Here is a 17,579-nt window from a genome sequence, read left to right as displayed (position 1 = left end):
ATCACTCAGCAGTGAGAGAAGAGAAGTCCCAGCTCATTCCCAAAGCCCACAGCTGGGTCTGTACCATCCTCTGACGTGTTAGATGTGAACACCCCTCCCCTACATCTGCTGCCCACAGGTCCCCTTGCCCGTTACTGCTCTCCATAGAGGTGGAATGAGTTTCCTGATCCTTGAGCAACAGCCATTGTTCCAAATTCCTCAACAGGGAGGAGTTAATTCATCAAAAGCATTGAGTGAGGCCATTGTTCCCTTTGTCTTTCCCTCTCCACCCACCCCCATGGGCAGTGGAGCCTCAAGAAAGTATGGTCTGCTCTGCAGAACCCAATTCACCTTGAGTAGACAAGACAGGATAAGGAGTAAGCAAGCCAATCATGCTCGGTGCTACAGCCCCCCACATCTTCATCTGTCATGAAAGTGGCATTTAGTCTCCACATCTTAGTCATTTGTGTGGTTTCTCACGTAATTGAGAACCTGGGTGGTAAAGAGACTTGCTCCTTCTTGGACCCCCAAATGACGCTGAGTTGATTCTTGTTATTCATGGTAGTTATTCTTTAAAGTTGTTACAAATACTGAACCATCACTCCTACGGTAAATGTGTGTTTGTGTGTGTCTATACACACAATACACACATCTATATCTACATAGATATATACAAACATATCTCACATAAATTATAACTTTAAATCTTAAAGAAGAACTCATCCTATTAGGTTCCATTTTTCTTTAGTTTACAAAAGAGAAACAAGATCCAGAAGGACTGAGCCTTTACTTGCCTACAGCTAACTCACTAATGGGGCCGGAGTCGGGATTCAGATTTAGTCCAACTGGCCCAGTATCAGAGCTTCTTGAGCTGCACTGCACAGCCTGCTCCCAGCTCCACCCTCTGCTTCTCTCTACGTGGGAGCTGAAACAAGGTGACAAGGTCGCCTCGTGCAACCTCAGCTGGGGAGGTGCACATTGGAAAACTCAAAGTTTTCACCATTCTGTGTGTGTCTGCCCAAGACCACAAAATGCATGACTGTTAGTTTGGGGATTACAAATAAATTTTAGTGAGTAGGCAAATTCGCAAATACAGAATCATGAATAGAGAGGATGAACTGTGCATTGTCTTACCGCTCCTGGTTATTCCCTGACCATGGTAAAAGGATTATCCATCCACCCACTGCTAGGTGACCTGCTCGTCTCCCTGTGGGGAGGAGTATACCTCTGTCCACTGTCATCAGACCTGGCCATGTGACGCGCTTTGACCAGAGAAATGCAAGTGGCAGTGGCATACACCCACGTTGAAGAGGACTTCTGAGAATTGTGGTTTTATCCACTTTCTTATTCCTTTCCCTCCTTCCAATGCTCCTTCATCATGGATCCTGGAATGAGGAAAACACACGAGTCATCCCTGACAGGTAACATAAGTAAAAAATATACCTTTGGGCTTCTAAGCCACTGAGATTTTGTGGTTTGAACTGTAGAGTAACCAAGCAAAAGCTGACTAATACCGATCCCAGTGGTGATAAATAAATAATTGCTGTGACCCATATCTTGTGGGTTAGATAATACATCCCCTTTTGTTTAAATAGTAGTTGTTGGAACTTTTGCTTTCTGCAAACCAATAAAGAGGTAAAGTCAACCTATGTGGTCTAGAATATAAACAGCGAGTCAAACAGAGACAGGACTTCATCCCACAGTAGCCTGGGGTGCTATCCAGGTCTTCCGGGAGGCAAGGCCAAGACGGAACTAGATGGATGCACAAGAGTTTCACTACCAGTGGGGAGTTAGGAGGGGAAGAGCAGAGAAGACCTTGAGAGCCTTCAGACAGTAAGATAGGTCTGCCATCTGTGAAAGGAGAGAGCAAAGAAGAGACTGGGGCAGGGGAGGCTCCGACTGCAGTGCCAGGTGAATTTCAACCAAGAGAGTGGGGAGTCCCAGAGCCAAAGCTGCTCAACAGGGTCATCTTGGGTTGAGCAGATAACCCCTGCCATGCTCAGTTATTGGCTGGGAGCAGCCCAAGGGAAAGCATAGCCTTGGCTCATGGGGCAGCTGCTGGGGGTTGCCAACCCATTATGCTCACTTTAGCCCATTCTTTTGAAGGAGAGCCAAGTGGTACATTCCAATGACTGCCATGCCCGGCAAGAGTTAGAAGAGGGCCTTAGGCTTTAAAATAAAGATCCCTTTGTGGGGCCCAAATTGATGCCAAGTGGGTCATATGAGGGACACATTAGAGATAAAATCCAAACAACATTGCCCCCCATGGCCTTTATAACACATGTAAACATACTTGACACCTGGAACCTATCTCCATTTCTACACAGTACTTGAGGACTGCGTCATCTGTCACCCATAGGACTGTTGCTTCTCCAAAGAGGAGGAGCAATAAGGTTCAGCCACTTTTTCAAAGTTGTTCAGCAAGTACAGGCAGAACCAGAAGTCGGGTGATGAGCGTGTATTCCCTAGATAGCCTCTGCTTGCTCCCAGGAGATTTGTGTAGTTTCTCCAACAAAAGTAAGCTGAACTTTCTGGCCCTGCCCATACTTACCCTACTCCTCTGACTTGGAGGACGTGTCCATGCAGGAGCCACACAGGGTCACAATATCCACTCCCAGCTCCTCATTTCAGGCAGAAAGTATTTAAAGTACATAGGGCCCTTCCATGCAGGAGATGTAATGAGAAGTCATATATTCTTTACATATTCTTAATTCTTATCTTTATAATTATTTGAAGAAAAAAATATTTAAATACTTAAGGGTAGCATCATGATCCTTAGATTCCACTTAGTTAACATTGACTATAACACTGACTATAACTTAGGTTACATTTCCTCATTTCACATGGAAGGCAAATGGCGCCCAGGCCAGGGAAGGGTGATTCCCAGGGCCAGGTAATCAAATGGAGACAAGAACCCAGACCCTCTAAGTCTATCCAGTGATTATAGTAAGGAAACTGAGGCCTGGATTTCAAGCCTCTGCATGTGCTGTGGTGTCCGTTCATTCACCTGCCGTGTGTTCACTGAGCATCTACTGTGATCACTGCCCTAGGCCCTGGGAACCTGGATGAAAGGTGCCAGAGACCCTGCCCTCCTGACACTTGTCTTTTCAATGTCTTCCCAGAGTCACAGCTCCAGAATCCCCTTGTGTTGTTCTAAATACACCAGAGCAAGACCACAGCCTTTCCCTGAGGTGTGTGAGCTTGTGATTTTTTCCCTATGTCTTATGAGGTCAATTACTCTCCTGCAGCCTTACAGCAAAGCTTTTCAGAGTCTCCAGCCACTGCTCTTATTAATTACTATATCAGCTGTTTTACATACCCAAATTATCTCTCTATGGCACAATGGTCTTTTTTAAGATTTTTTTTCTTACATTTTCTGTTAAAAATAGAAAATATGAATACGTGTGTATTTTTTAAGCTTTTTCAAAATTTAAACACAACATGAGTGCCACCTGCTGGTTACCATGAGAAATATCTGCATTAATTATAGTCTCAACTTTGAACATCCTAATAATAAAATTAATGGTAATTTAAGAAGTGATGTATTTTTAAATAATATTTGTAAGCACTATTTAAGTACCTATTGAATTCCTCTCTTATAAGTGCCTTAAACTCTTATAGTATAATTATTCTAAAATGCTCACCATAAATATCATAGCTGACACTTGGTAAAAATTTGTTACATATAATCACATATAATTATTACACACAATATTATATATTTTATTAAGTATATGATATGTATTATTACATATTATACAATATTTTATATATTAAATATGTAATATGTTATATAATATATTAACTCTATCTTATTTATTAAATATATAAATATGTATATCTTAAATATTTATTTATTATATATTTAATAGTAAATGTATATTAAATGATATAAAATATGTAGTAGTATATATTTTATATAATACATATTTAATATAAAATAGGAAATATAACATATTCACTATAACTTTATATATTATACAAATATATAACACATTTAATACTATATTATGTATTAGCATATGTAATCTCAATAAATCTTCATAATAATCCTATGTGAAAAGGTTCTGTTGCTATTGGAATTTTAAAATTTTGGAAATAAATGCAGATAGGGGAAAGTGATTTGCCCAGGAAGTACATGGCACAGCCCAGATTTGAACTCCCATGGGTCTGACTTCTATTCTGCCCCAGTGTTGTAAATTAACCCTAACAAAAGGAGGCAGAAAGTATTTAAAGTACATAGGGTCCTTCCTCTATTCTTCCTGCACTCTCTTTTGCACTTTCCACACCGCCCAGTTTCCTGGGGTAAGGAGCCACCCCAGCTCTGGCCACCCTCTTCTGAATCACACACACACACATACACTTTCTGGTCCTGACTGGTTCTTCAGTTAGCTTTTCCTAGGACTCCAACAGCAGGTATTACATTGGTGATCCTTGCTGTCTCCCAAACGGTGCTTTGTACACATTGTTGGTGATTCATTGAGGTCTAAGGCGTGGCCAAGAATGGACAAATCCCAAGACCACAGCCATTCAGAGCCAGCTAGGTAGGTTTAGGCACAACTCCATCCTTTACGGAAAGTTATTCAGCTCTTTAAACTTCAGTTTCTTCATCTTTAAATGAGAATAATAATCCCAGGCTTTGTGCTATAGTTTGGATGTCTGTACCCCCAAACCTCATGTTGAAATTTGATCTGCAATGTTAGAAGTGGGGCTAATGGGAGTTCTTTGGGTGAAAGGATGGATCCCTCATGAATAGGTTAACAGCCTCCCTCGGGGATGAGTGAGTTCTCACTCTTAGTATAATGTTTTCATGACAGCTTGCTGTTAAAAGGAACCTGGCACCTCTCTCTCTCTTCCTTTCTCAACATACGATCTCCGCACATGCTGGTGAGAAGCAGCCTGAGGTCCTCAGCAGATGCCCAATCTTGGAACACCCAGCCATGAGCTAAATAAACCTCTGCTCCCAGTCTCAGGTATTCACTAAGTGGACTAGACACCCTGAAAAGTTCAGTGATGACTAAAAGTTCATCACACTGGAAAAAGCCTCATCAGGTATTAACTCCTTCGTGTGTGCCAGAGAAAGGCCTTCCTCCTTTGTGAAGGAGGAAGCTTTGTGAAGTGCAAATTCCTCCCAAACTCAAAGCTGATTGGAAACCACATAGATGTAAAGACTAACTGTAATATGCTACAGGAACATTGTTATCATTATTGAACAAGAAGAATTAGAGTTCCACAGTGATTTTTGAGTTCTGTCATCTATTGAGTATTTTTGCCACTGAGGACCACTGGGGGCACTGAAGAGCAAAGTATTCAGAATACACCACAGTCCTGAGCCTGGGGACTTATTACCCAGCAAGAAGACTGTGTTCCTTCCATTCTCTCAGGCTGACACAATTAAGACTAATGAGTAGTTGTAAAGAAGCCAGTGTCAGGCCAGCATGCAGAGCAGCACAGTACAGCAGCAAGGGCATAGCATCAAAACATCTTTCAGCAATTCTCACTCTGCTGCTTACCTGTGTGTCCTTCAACAAACCCGTATCAGCCCAGATAATGGATATAAAAATGATTTGTGAAGTGCTAAGCAAATATCATTGCCAAGGCTGCTAATATTCTTGAATTCCATTTCCTCCTCCTTCCAAAGCTGGGAACATGGCTGCTGAGGATATAAACTACCTTTCCCAGACTTCCTTGCAGTAGGAGTGGTCATATGACTAAGTTCTGCCAATGGAGGGTAAACAACATGTCCTGTGGCAGTTCTTGTTGAATCTGGGAACTCTATTTAAAGAGAGAGATAGCCCACCCAATTCTGCACACTTCTTCCCACCTTCCTTCATCTGCCTTTGGAATGGTCATGCAACTACCAAAACTCCTCTCAGGCCAGGAAGGCAGCAGCTAAGCCCTACAGAGAGTGGAGTGGAGGGTTATAATGGCACAGGTCCCTGTTGGATCTTTCTAGAGCAGAACCATCATAGCAATCTTGGATTGGCTATGGATATTTATGTGAGAGAGGATAAATATCTATTTAAGCCACTTTCACTTTGACTTTCTATTACTGACATCTGAATCTAATTCTAACTCACGTAAATAGTTTATTATCATTACTAATGGTATGCCAAAAGGGCTTTATCACAATGGTTATTAAACAATGGAATGGGACGGGCAAATAACCACGTCAGCTCGTACCACACACAATACCCCAATAGAGACTGTGGAAGCTTCTGTTAAGGTTATTCTAGAACAGAATCTCCCAGTAGCTGGAGTCCACAGATCAGCAACTCAGTGGACATGAGGCCCAGGTGCATAGGAAGATCCATGATGGAAATCAAACCATACTATGAATAATTCATGCAAAATATGTTCCCAAAGCATTTCCCATGTGCCAGATGCTCAGGCCACATGGGAGCTAAGACATGATCCCTGCCCTCAGGAAGCTCACAGTCTTGTGGGAGACAGAGGGGGATAATGACAACAGCATGAGGTCTGTGCTGTATCTGAAAGGTTTGAGGCGCTGCAGGACACAAGGGTGATGAGACATGGTCATCGCTCGTGGTAAGGAACCAAAGGGATAAGTGAGAAAGATTTCTTAGAGGGGACATTTAAGATTGGTCTTAATGTATAAAATGGGAGTTATCCACAAACAGAAGAGCGGAGAAAACAGTCCAGGAGGAGCGCAAAGCAATAGTCATCCAAGAGGATGTTAGATGGAAACTCAGAGCAGAGGCCACCCTACCACAGAACCTGCAGCGACACCTGCTGCTGAGAGAGGAGTGGCCAGTCCAGGTGAGTGCCACCAGCCTTCCCAAGCTTCTCAGTGTGCACACGATGTGGACGTGCTGTGGGCTCCCCAGGGGATTTTAACAGGGGCAGCTTCTGCATTTCAAGTCATTGCAATGACCAAGACAGACACAGCAAACTGCTCAGAGCAGGAAGACAGAGACATGGGTTAAGTGACAGAGAAGCAAATCTTATTGATCCCATTTTTGGCGACGACACGGGACCCAGGCTGCTGCCTTTGTGCTGCCCCCACCATAAACAGAAGCTCTCAAACTGCGAGCTACCTGAACCCAAGGGGCCAAGTGGAATTGTCCCAGAGCCTCCTTGGCTACCCTTGCTCTTTCTTCTACATAAGAACTCAAGTGTTCCCCTCTACAGAGAATTTGAACAAGGTTTTGCAGCCTCCAAAAGCCATTTCCAGCCCACCCCAGGGGTCTACCTTCTGGAAATTCAGGACACAGTTCATGTCTTCTGGGACCTGCATGAGCTCAGTCCTGGCCTGACTGAAACCCAGCTAAGCCCCCATGTGGAAATGGTCTCAGTAAGAAGGATGATGCTTGGAAGGGCAAAACATCATTCCCATCTCATATATGAGCTTACGCAAATGTCCTCCCTGTGACCCTTTGTGAAAGGCACACGTACCCACTCTGCTCAGATGAGAAATGCAGGGATGAAGTCATTGTACCAAGGCTTATGCCACGTCAGTGACATTCTTATCACTGTACTGCTGCTGCTCTGAGGAGAAAGTGTCCGTTTCTGGACCATTTTCACATGGCATGTATGACTAAAGACACTCTCTGCCATCCTCCCAGCTTGATGCCACGTGAGTGTAAAAGATTCCTGTGTGTACCAGGCAGTAACCTAAGTCATGTCATTTCAGCCTTGTGGCGTCTATTTTGAGGTTGAAATCATCATACCTATGGTACAGACTCGGGGAAGCTAAAAGTGATTTATGAAAGACCCAACAACCAATAACCAGAAGCCTGAGTCCCAAACCAGTGCTCTTTCCACCATACCAGAGGCCACCACTGTGAGCAATGCAGATTCCTGGGCCCCACCCCAGACCAGCCTGATCAGAATCTCTGAGAGCAGAACCCAGCAATGTACTTTTAATAAAGCCATTTCTATCTATGGTTTTTATGACTGGTAAGGTGTGAGGCTGGTGTCCTACACCCCAAGACCCAGTGATATTAGGTAACAGCTCCAGATTAGTCACCAGAGCACATGGCCTGGGAGGCTGATGCCCATGGATTAAGAACATGGGATCTAGAGCCGAGTTGTTTGCCCCATCCCAGCGACGTCACCTCAGTCGAGTTAGGTGTCCTCACTGGGACCTTAGTTTCCTTACCTGAAAAACTGGTGTCAAAATAATACATCATCTGTAAGGTGGCATGGGGGATCCCTTGAGTTAATATGCAGAGAGCTCAGAACAGTGCCCATGGTTATTGTCATTGTGATGTGATTAATTGCCCAAAACCACACAGAAAAGAGAAGAATCCTTGCTAATGTCCCTGATGGAAGACACCAAAGAGCAGAGTTCCAAAGGATTTGGATGGATAAAGAGAGAAGAGACAAGTAACTAGCTCTTTCTTTAGTTTCTGGGCTAGTTCTTCTGGCACTGTTTGTTTGGGAAATGTCACCAAGAGCAAGTCGCTGCAGTGGAAACAGGTCATGAATCATTCTGCAGGGCTGAATCACAGTCAGAGCACACCTCCCGGATCCTCGGGAGAGCAACGTGATCTTACCCAACCTGCGGACACCTCTCCCGAAGGAGCCAGTTGAGTTTGCTTGTGATGGCCACCAGGAGGAGACAAATAGACCTTAACTAACCTTACAAAGAATGAAAGGGATTTGAACTATTTTGCACTCCTGTTTTTACTGGTGCTGTTCCCCTTCTTAGAATGTCCCTGCTTTCACCTGTTAACTTGTTCTCATCCTCCCAGGTGACTTCATGCTCAAACTAACTTGAGCGAGGCTCTGCGCTAAGGGCTATGGAAGATTAAAAAAAAAAATCAGAGACATTACCCTTCCCCTAGAGGGACGGAGTATCTAGGGAACCCCCACTGTGGGCCAGGCACTGCGCTGGACACCTGAGGTGCACCATCTCATTTAATCCCACCTGCAACTGCAAAGAGGTGGGTTTTTTACATTCCTTGTCCAAGGCTCAGTTTCATCATGATAATATCCACTATTGCCAAGTGCAAGGCACTGTGCTAGCATTTTCTACAGATCTGCTCATTTAACTTTCAGCAGCGTCCAATGAGGAGATAGCATTGTTTCCCCATTTTAAGCACAAAAGACTGAAGCTTAATGACATTAAATAACATATCCTCGCCCAAGAACACAGTGCTGATAAGGGAGGTGAAATTCGGGTATGAACCCAAGGAGTTGGGTTATAGCACCAAAGTCCCCATCCTGGAAGTGTTTGACTCCTCCCACACAGCATTCTCTCTTCTCTGAATTCTGGGTGTATGGATAGCCCAGCTCACAGGGATTTGTACTAATTCCTTCTCTCACACACAGGGTCTCTCAGACCCTGTCCTACACTTCACCATCTCCAGGTAAAGAACAAGTTCCTTAAAGGCGGTGACCTGCCTCGGGCTTCTGTCTCCATAGCTAGCGTTTATTGGTCACCTACTGCGTCCAGCATTATATAGGGCACTTTTGTTCTTCAGATTTGTTGTCTATCGGTCTCCACATGACACTGGGAACTGCGTATGGTCACCCACATTTTATAGATGGAAGATCAAAGCTCAGAAGTTAGATAATGGTAGGCCAATGTCAGCTAGCTCACAAGTAGAAAAACGCAGGACCCCAGAGCCAGGATCTCCCCATCTCATTAAGCTACTGTGCGCCCCTCTGCTTTGCCCAGATTTGCTATGATGAAGGAAGACTTCTGAATGTGGATGCGAAGATGTCAATGATTAACTCACTGTGAGATGTGAGCAGGTCACCTCCTCCCTGCGATTCAGGTCATACACATAATCTGTCAATTCCTGCCCCAATGCAGTTCCCAGACTCAGCTGTCTGCTATTCTCAGCCTGCTCCTGCCTCTTGGATTCCACATTTGAATTTCACTAGTCCGAGGCGTCCTTTAGGATGAGAACTGGGTCACCTTCACCCACGTGTCCCTGGAGCTGAGCACAGAGACCAGCACACAGTGAACATGAAATATGCTCCAACCGATAAACAAACAAGCAAATGGATATGTGAAGTCCCTTGGGCACTCTGTGGACCGGCTGGACCACTTCCCACCGATTTACTGCCCTGAATTTCATCATGTAAACGTGGACAAGAAAAAGCACTTTGAATTTTTAAGAGGCTACGGAACTGCAGATCTCTCTCATGTGGTCTCTCTCACTCTCTCTTCTCTCTTTTCTTCTCAACGATCAACTCTGACTATTGGAAGAGCTTTCCACTAGTATTAGGATGTCTCAAATCACCTCCCACTTTGGGAGAGAGATAATACTTGGTCTATCCCTCGGATCTAAGACACTGGGAAGGGCCCAGGGGCAGCCTACCTGCAGCTCTGGTGCTGGGACCAACATGCAGGAAGGGCTTAGACTTATTTCATGGTAGCAGTGGTTTCAAGAGTCCAGCGATATGGCCGGCGTCTGTGGCTCAGTAAGTAGAGCGCCGGCCCCATCTACCGAGAGTGGCGGGTTCAAACCCAGCCCCAGCCAAACTGCAACAAAAAAATAGCCGGGCGTTGTGGCGGGCGCCTGTAGTCCCAGCTACTCAGGAGGCTGAGGCAAGAGAATCGCCTAAGCCCAGGAGTCGGAGGTTGCTGTGAGCTATGTGATGCCACGGCACTCTACCAAGGGCAACAAAGTGAGATTCTGTCTCTACAAAAAAAAATAGATTCCAGCAATAGCTGGAGTCAGAGGTGTTGTCCACAGAGCTGATGGAATATTCTAGAGGCCCTTCTGAGGCTGATCTGGATTTTTAAGCAGCTTCTAGGGAATGCTGACTTAGTGGACACCAGACCACCCTCTAAGACACACTGCCCTTCAATCTTGTGATGTCCCCCAAAATGTCCATCATATCCTCAAAACATCTCAATATTTTTTATTTAATTTTTGTTGTTGTTGTTCTTGAGACAGAGTCTCACTCTGTCTCCCTAGGTAGAGTACTGTGGCATCATAGCTCACAACAACCTCAAATTCTCAGGCTTAGGAGATCCTCTGGCTCAGCCGCCCCAGTAGCCAGGACTACAGATGCCCACCACGACACCCTGCTAGTTTTTCTATTTTTAGTACAGGTGAGGTCTAGCTCTTGCTCAGGCTGATCTCAAACTCCTGAGCTCAGGAGATCCACCCACCTTGTCCTCCCAGAGTGTGAGGATTATAGGCATGAGCCACCACAGCTGACTTTTGACTTAGTTGTTTATGCATCGTTTTTATCTCAATCAATATGCTTTTGCAGGGTGGCGCCTGTGGCTCAGTGGGTAGGGTACCAGCCCCATATACTGAGGGTGGTGGGTTCAAACCCAGCTCTGGCCAAACTGCAACAAAAAAATAGCCAGGCATTGTGGCAGGTGTCTGTAGTCCCAGCTACTCGGGAGGCTGAGGCAAGAGAATCGCCTAATCCCTGGAGTTGGAGGTTGCTGTGAGCTGAGATGCCACAGCACTCTACCAAGGGTGATAAAGTGAGACTCTGTCTCTACAAAAACAAAAAGAAAAAAATATATATATATATGCTTTTGCAACTTTAAATAAATACATTTTAATATCTTTACATCAGAACTATAAATGAAAATATATTGAAAGGAAATATTACAGGGTGATTAACAGGAACATGGGCTCTCAGGCCAAATTTCCTGATAGAAACCCCATCTCTGCTGTTTACCAACTGTCTATGTTTGGACAGTTTGTACAGCTTCGTAAGTCTCTGCATCTCTATATCTTTGTGTGGACAAAAGAAGAAATGAGAGTATCTAATCTCTTATTACTCGGTAGCAATGATCAAATGCTTTCCTGAAAAGCACTTAAAATGGTACTTAGTAAGCACTCAGTAGAAGGGGTTATTCTTATTATGACAAATGAAAAAAAAAAGCAGTGTCACTTGCTATAGATAGAAAATAACCACCAAAAAAATGTGTAACTATGAAAAGTTATTAAAAGTTCATCATGGACCATCTAAAACAAACTGTGTGTCATGGGTAGTATTCACTCCACACCTAAGCACACATTGTTCTAGAAAGTGCCAAGTCACCATATCAAATGGGGTTGTCATCGGGCTTGCTGGGGAGTTATTTTGGTGTTGCTTTAGACCTAATTTTGAGTTTCCCTTTAACCTGAGAGCTACATGTGTCTAAAGAAAATTCCTTTCGGAATCTGCTGTTTTGGTTCATCCAGACACAGCCAGAAAACATCCATCTGCCCAGGGATTAGGAACCGATTCCTCCTGTGTGGGAAACAAAGCAGTCTCTCAAGGCAAGTTGCTCAACAGCAGCCTCATTAGCACTTTGTACTTCTTGAGGTTTGTTTATCTGCAGATCTCAACTGCCTCAAAACATTCATTAATGCTCACAACAACACCCTGTCAGCCCAGGAATCACAGTCCCCACTCCGCAGATGGGAAAATTGATAGAAAGGGGTATTTAGCAACTGCTCTCGTGGGTGACTGATATGTTAAGTGACTGGGAGGCATATAAGGGCTTGTGGCTAAAGAAAAGCAATGGCACTTGAAGATCCAGGCCTGCAGCACCATCCCACAAATCAGGTATCAGCCCTGGGACAGAGACACACAGATGGCAGAAGGTCACACGGTTCCCTTCATTGCTCCCATGACAAGATAGAAACAAGACAGGGTCTTTAGAGACAATTTCAGAAGTCTGCCAGGCAGTGGTCATGTCATAAATTTTTACAGGATGTAAGACCAGAGGGAAAGTTCTCAAAGGAGTCCAATTTCTCATCCTATTCCCCTCCAGAGGAGTGAAGATGAATCTAGAGCATGGGCCAGATTTGGTCGGTAGATATATGGCCCAGAATAACAAAGAGGTCTGCGGACAGTAGTAGGAAAGGAGATCCCCAACACAGAGGCATCCAATCCAGGGAGCAAGATGAATGACTGAGCCAGGAAGCAGGACCTTGTTCAGGAGCTGTATAGACAAGGTTCAAAACTCCGGCTGGGCTAACAGGAGGTACAAAGAAGCCTCAAAATGTTCATTTCTTTCAACGGAGCAAACAAACATCCAGCAATCTATCCAAAGCAAATGCTGGGTAAATTATGTGATGCTTTTGATGAAACTGTATAAAGATATATGTAAATACTTTGGGGTTTTTTGGTAAATACTTTGTTTTAAGAAGTATAATTTATATTAACAAAAAATATAAATAATATAAATATTTAAAATCATGGGTTGGTCTAAAGAGATGATATGATACTCATACTAGGCAAACATTAAAATATATATATATATTTTTTTAGAGACAGAGTCTCACTTTGTCACCCTCCGTAGAGTACCGTGGCTCACAGCAAACTCCAGTTCTTGGGCTTAGGTGATTCTCTTGCCTCAGCCTCCTGAGTAGCTGAGACTACAGGCGCCCGCCACAACACCCAGCTATTTTTTGTTGCAGTTTGGCCAGGGCTGGGTTCGAACCTGCCACCCTCAGTATATGGGGCCGGCGCCCTACTCACTGAGCCCAGGTGCCACCCAAAATATTTTTAAGAATCTTAATTATATGAAGAAAAGATCATGGCACATAAATGAAACTTCAGGGCACAAAATAATTAATATAATCATAAAGATATCAACGGAAACAGAATATCATACTTAAGTAAAAATAGAAGGAAATAGAGTGAAAGTGTGGGGATAATTTGGGTGGTGGAATTGAGTGTGATTTAAATGTTGTATGTATGAGTATTCCCTAAAATTTCAACAGCGAGTACAACTTTCTCGTAATTTTAAAATGTTAATTTTTAAACGTTTTTATTAAAATAAACATATAGTTTACCACCTTTACCATTTTTAAGAGTATAATGCAATGGTAATAAATATATTTATGATTTTTCTTCCGTCTTCACCCCTCCATTTCTGGCCTCTAGTAACTAGCAATCTACTCTCCATCTTCAATGAGAGTCTATGTTTTAGCTCCCACGGATGCATCACAACCCACAACTTATGTCTTTCTGTGCTTGGCCTATTTCATTTAACATAATGACCCTCAGTTCCATCCATGTTGCTGCAAATGATGGGATTTCGTTCTTTTTATGACTGAATAATATTTTATTATGTATATACACCGCATTTTCTTTATCCATTCATCTGTTGATGGGCACTTAGGTTGAGTCTACATCTCAGCCATGGTGAATAATGTTGCAATGAACATGGGAGCGCAGATATCTCCTTGATATGCTAATTTCCCTTCTTTTCGATATATACCCAGTGGTGGAATTGCTGGATCATATGGTAATTCTATTTTTAGTTTTTTGAGAAACCTCTGTATTATTCTCTCTACTGTAGTAATTTACATTCCCACCAACAGTGCATGAGGGTTCTCCTCTCTCCACATCCCTGCCAACATCTGTTACTGCCTCCCTTTTTGGGGGGGGGCATTCTAAAAAGCCATTTTAACTGGGGTGAGATGATATCTCTTTGCGTTTTTTATGTACATTTCGCTGATGATTAGCAATGTTGAGCATGACTTTCATATACCTGTTGGCCATTTGTATGTCTTCTTTTGAGAAATGTCTGTTCAGATCTTTTGCCTATTTTTAATTGGATTATTTGGTTTTTTGCTATTGAGTTTTTTGAGTTGCTTATATATTCTGATTACCAATCCCTTGTCAGACGGGTAGTTTGAAAATATTTTCGCCCGTTCTGTGAGTTGTCTCTGCACTTGGTTGATTGTTTTCCTCTGCTGCGAGGGAGATTTTTAACTTGAGATAATCCAAAATAATCTATTTTTGCTTTGGTTGCCTATGCTTTTGATGTCTTACCAAAAAAAAAATCTTCACCCAAACCAACATTCTAGAGTGTTTCCCCAACGTTTTCTTCTAGTAGTTTCACAGTTTGAGGTCTTAGATTTATGTCTTTAATCTACGTGGATCTGATTTTTTGTGTATAGTGGGAGATGGGGTCTGGTTCATTCTTTTGCATATTGCTATTCAGTTTTCCCAGAGCCATTTCCTGAAAAGGCTATCCTTTCCCCAGTGGGTGTCCTTGACACCATTGTCGAAGAAGAGTTAGCTGTACATGCTTGGATTTGGCTGGGTTCTCCATTCCATCCCTTTGCTTTATGTGTCTGTTTTTATGCCAGTAGTATGCTGTTTTGGTTACCATATTTTTATTTTACATTAAAATTTTTTTTAATTGTTACAGGCACATAATGGTTATATATCTTTTTTTTTTTTTAAATATGGAACGCTTCACGAATTTGCATGTCATCCTTGCGCAGGGACCATGCTAATCTTCTCTGTATCGTTCCAATTTTAGTATATGTGCTGCTGAAGCAAGCACGGTTATATATCTTTTTTAACTTCATTTTTATTAAATCATAACTGTATACACTCATGGGGTACAATATGATGATTTGATATGCAATGTGGAATGCCTAAATAAAACTAATTACCATAACCATCACCTCACTTATTTTATTTTATTTTATTTTATTTTATTTTAGAGACAGAGTCTCACTTTGTCACCCTCAGTAGAGTGCTGTGGCATCACAGCTCACAGCAACCTCCAACTCCTGGGCTTAGGCGATTCTCTTGCCTCAGCCTCCCGAGTAGCTGGGACTACAGGTGCCCACCACAATGCCTGGCTATTTTTTGTTGCAGTTTGACCGGGGCCGGGTTTGAACCCACCACCCTCAGTGTATGGGGCCGGTGCCTTACTCACTGAGCCACAGGCGCTACCCCACTTACTTATTTTTGTGGTAAGACACTTATAATATACTCTTAGCTGTTTTGAAATGTACTCTTGCATTGGGTACATTAGGTGAGATCCCACCAAATACCCTCCCTCCACTTGCCCTTCTCCCTCCTCACCACTCCCCTTCATCTCCCCTCTTTCTTTCTGGACTACCTTTGTATTTTATCATTGTTATGAATGTGTAAGTGTTTACATATTGGTTTCATAATAGTATTGAGTACATTGGATACTTTTTTTCCATCCTTGAAATACTTTACTAAGAAGAATATGTTCCAGCTCCATCCAGGTAAACATAAGTTTCGTAGTACATTTTGAAATAGGTAATGTGATGCCTCCAGCTTTGTTCATTTTGCTCAGGATTGCTTTGGCTGTTTGGGGCCTTTAGTGGTTTCATATAAATTTTAGAATTTATTTTTGTATTTCCATGAAGAATATCATTAGCATTTTGGTAGGGGTTACATTGAATTGTAAATTGCTTTATGTAGTAATTGTCCTTTAATGTCAATTCTTCCAATCTTCCGATTTAACATTAATTATTCCAATCTATGAGGATGAGTATCTTTCCATTTTTCATGTTCTCTTCTATTTCTCTCATCAGAGTTTTATAATTTTCCCTGTGTATACATCTTCCACTTATTTGATTATAGTGATTTCTAGGTATTGTATGTTTTGTGGCTGTCATTCATGGAATTTACTTTTTATTTCTTTTTCAGGATGTTCACATATATACATGCTGTTGGCATATATAAATACTAAATGATTTTGATGCATTGATTTTGTATCCTACAACTTTACTGAATTTATTTATTAGTTCTAAGAGATTTTTCATGGAGTCTGTCGATTTTTCTAGATATAAGATTATGTCATCTGCAAACATGGATAATTCAACTTCCTATTTCCAATTTGGATGCCCTTTATTTTTTCTTCTTGTCTAATTGTTCTGGCCAATATTTTTAACTTTTTCTGTAAATACCATGGGGGCTTTACTTAGACTGAAGTTTTTATGCATCATTTTTATTCTTAGCAATATACTTTGATCACTTTAAATAAATCTATTTTTCTTTTTTTTTTTTTTTTTTTCTGTAGAGACAGAGTCTCACTTTATGGCCCTCAGTAGAGTGCCGTGGCCTCACACAGCTCACAGCAACCTCCAACTCCTGGGCTTAAGCAATTCTCTTGCCTCAGCCTCCCGAGTAGCTGGGACTACAGGCGCCCGCCACAACGCCCGGCTATTTTTTTGTTGCAGTTTGGCCGGGGCCGGGTTTGAACCCGTCACCCTCGGTATATGGGGCCGGCGCCTTACTGACTGAGCCACAGGTGCCGCCCAATAAATCTTTTTTCATATTTTACTTTTATTGTCAATTGTCATTGTCAATTGTGCAATTATTGTGTTCAATGAAGCCAACATAGCCGCTTGCACAACCTCATCAGAAGCCTCAAATCATGAAACTATCACTGGATAAAAAGTCAGGATCTCAGTGCCATGACACTGGGAAAATGGCTTAACTGCCCTGGCCTCAGATCCCTCACTAGCATAATAAAAGGAGAAGTTTGGACTCCATTAACTTCTTTAAATTTAGATTCTATTCATTTTTACTGAACAAGATAAAACAAATCCTCAAAGCTTGGAACATAGAAATGTCAGCCATGCACAGGGGCTCTGCCACGTGCTTTGCACACATGACTACAGATGATGTTCTCAGCCCTTCCTGATATCATTCACATTTTACAGGAAGGGAAACTGAGGATAAAAGCAATAATTTGTCCAAAGTTACCTGGGGAAGCGACAGAACTGAACTAGAAACTCAGGTCTGCCAACTACATTATGCTGACCTCACTAAAGACCTGAGGAGAAGGGCATGGCCACAGGCCCTCTCCGTATGGTCCAGACTGTAGCTACCACTCTGCCTACAGGCACACTATTCAGCCTGCTCTCTTTATCCTTCTG

At 42.6% G+C, this 17,579-nt stretch overlaps 1 long non-coding RNA gene and 1 other non-coding gene across 3 annotated transcripts; both read right to left on the bottom strand.

The window, feature by feature from the left end:
• Positions 1 to 804: 804 nt before the first annotated feature.
• Positions 805 to 5,617, bottom strand: LOC128564029 (uncharacterized). Of its 2 annotated transcripts, none has more exons than XR_008373946.1 (3): positions 5,493 to 5,617; positions 2,531 to 2,638; positions 805 to 1,364 (listed from the first exon to the last, which is right to left on the bottom strand). It is a non-coding gene; the product is annotated as an uncharacterized LOC128564029 (long non-coding RNA). The 2 variants fall into 2 exon arrangements; XR_008373945.1 differs by having other exon boundaries at positions 2,531 to 2,697; positions 5,493 to 5,607.
• A 9,493-nt stretch (positions 5,618 to 15,110) lies between these two features.
• Positions 15,111 to 15,217, bottom strand: LOC128564072 (U6 spliceosomal RNA). Its single transcript, XR_008373961.1, has one exon. It is a non-coding gene; the product is annotated as a U6 spliceosomal RNA (small nuclear RNA).
• Between the last annotated feature and the right edge of the window lie 2,362 nt (positions 15,218 to 17,579).

Source organism: Nycticebus coucang, chromosome 13, assembly GCF_027406575.1.
Source record: "Nycticebus coucang isolate mNycCou1 chromosome 13, mNycCou1.pri, whole genome shotgun sequence".
Lineage (NCBI taxonomy): Eukaryota > Metazoa > Chordata > Mammalia > Primates > Lorisidae > Nycticebus > Nycticebus coucang.
Note: the sequence above shows the minus strand (reverse complement) of the source record. Positions and strands in the feature narration are given on the sequence as shown.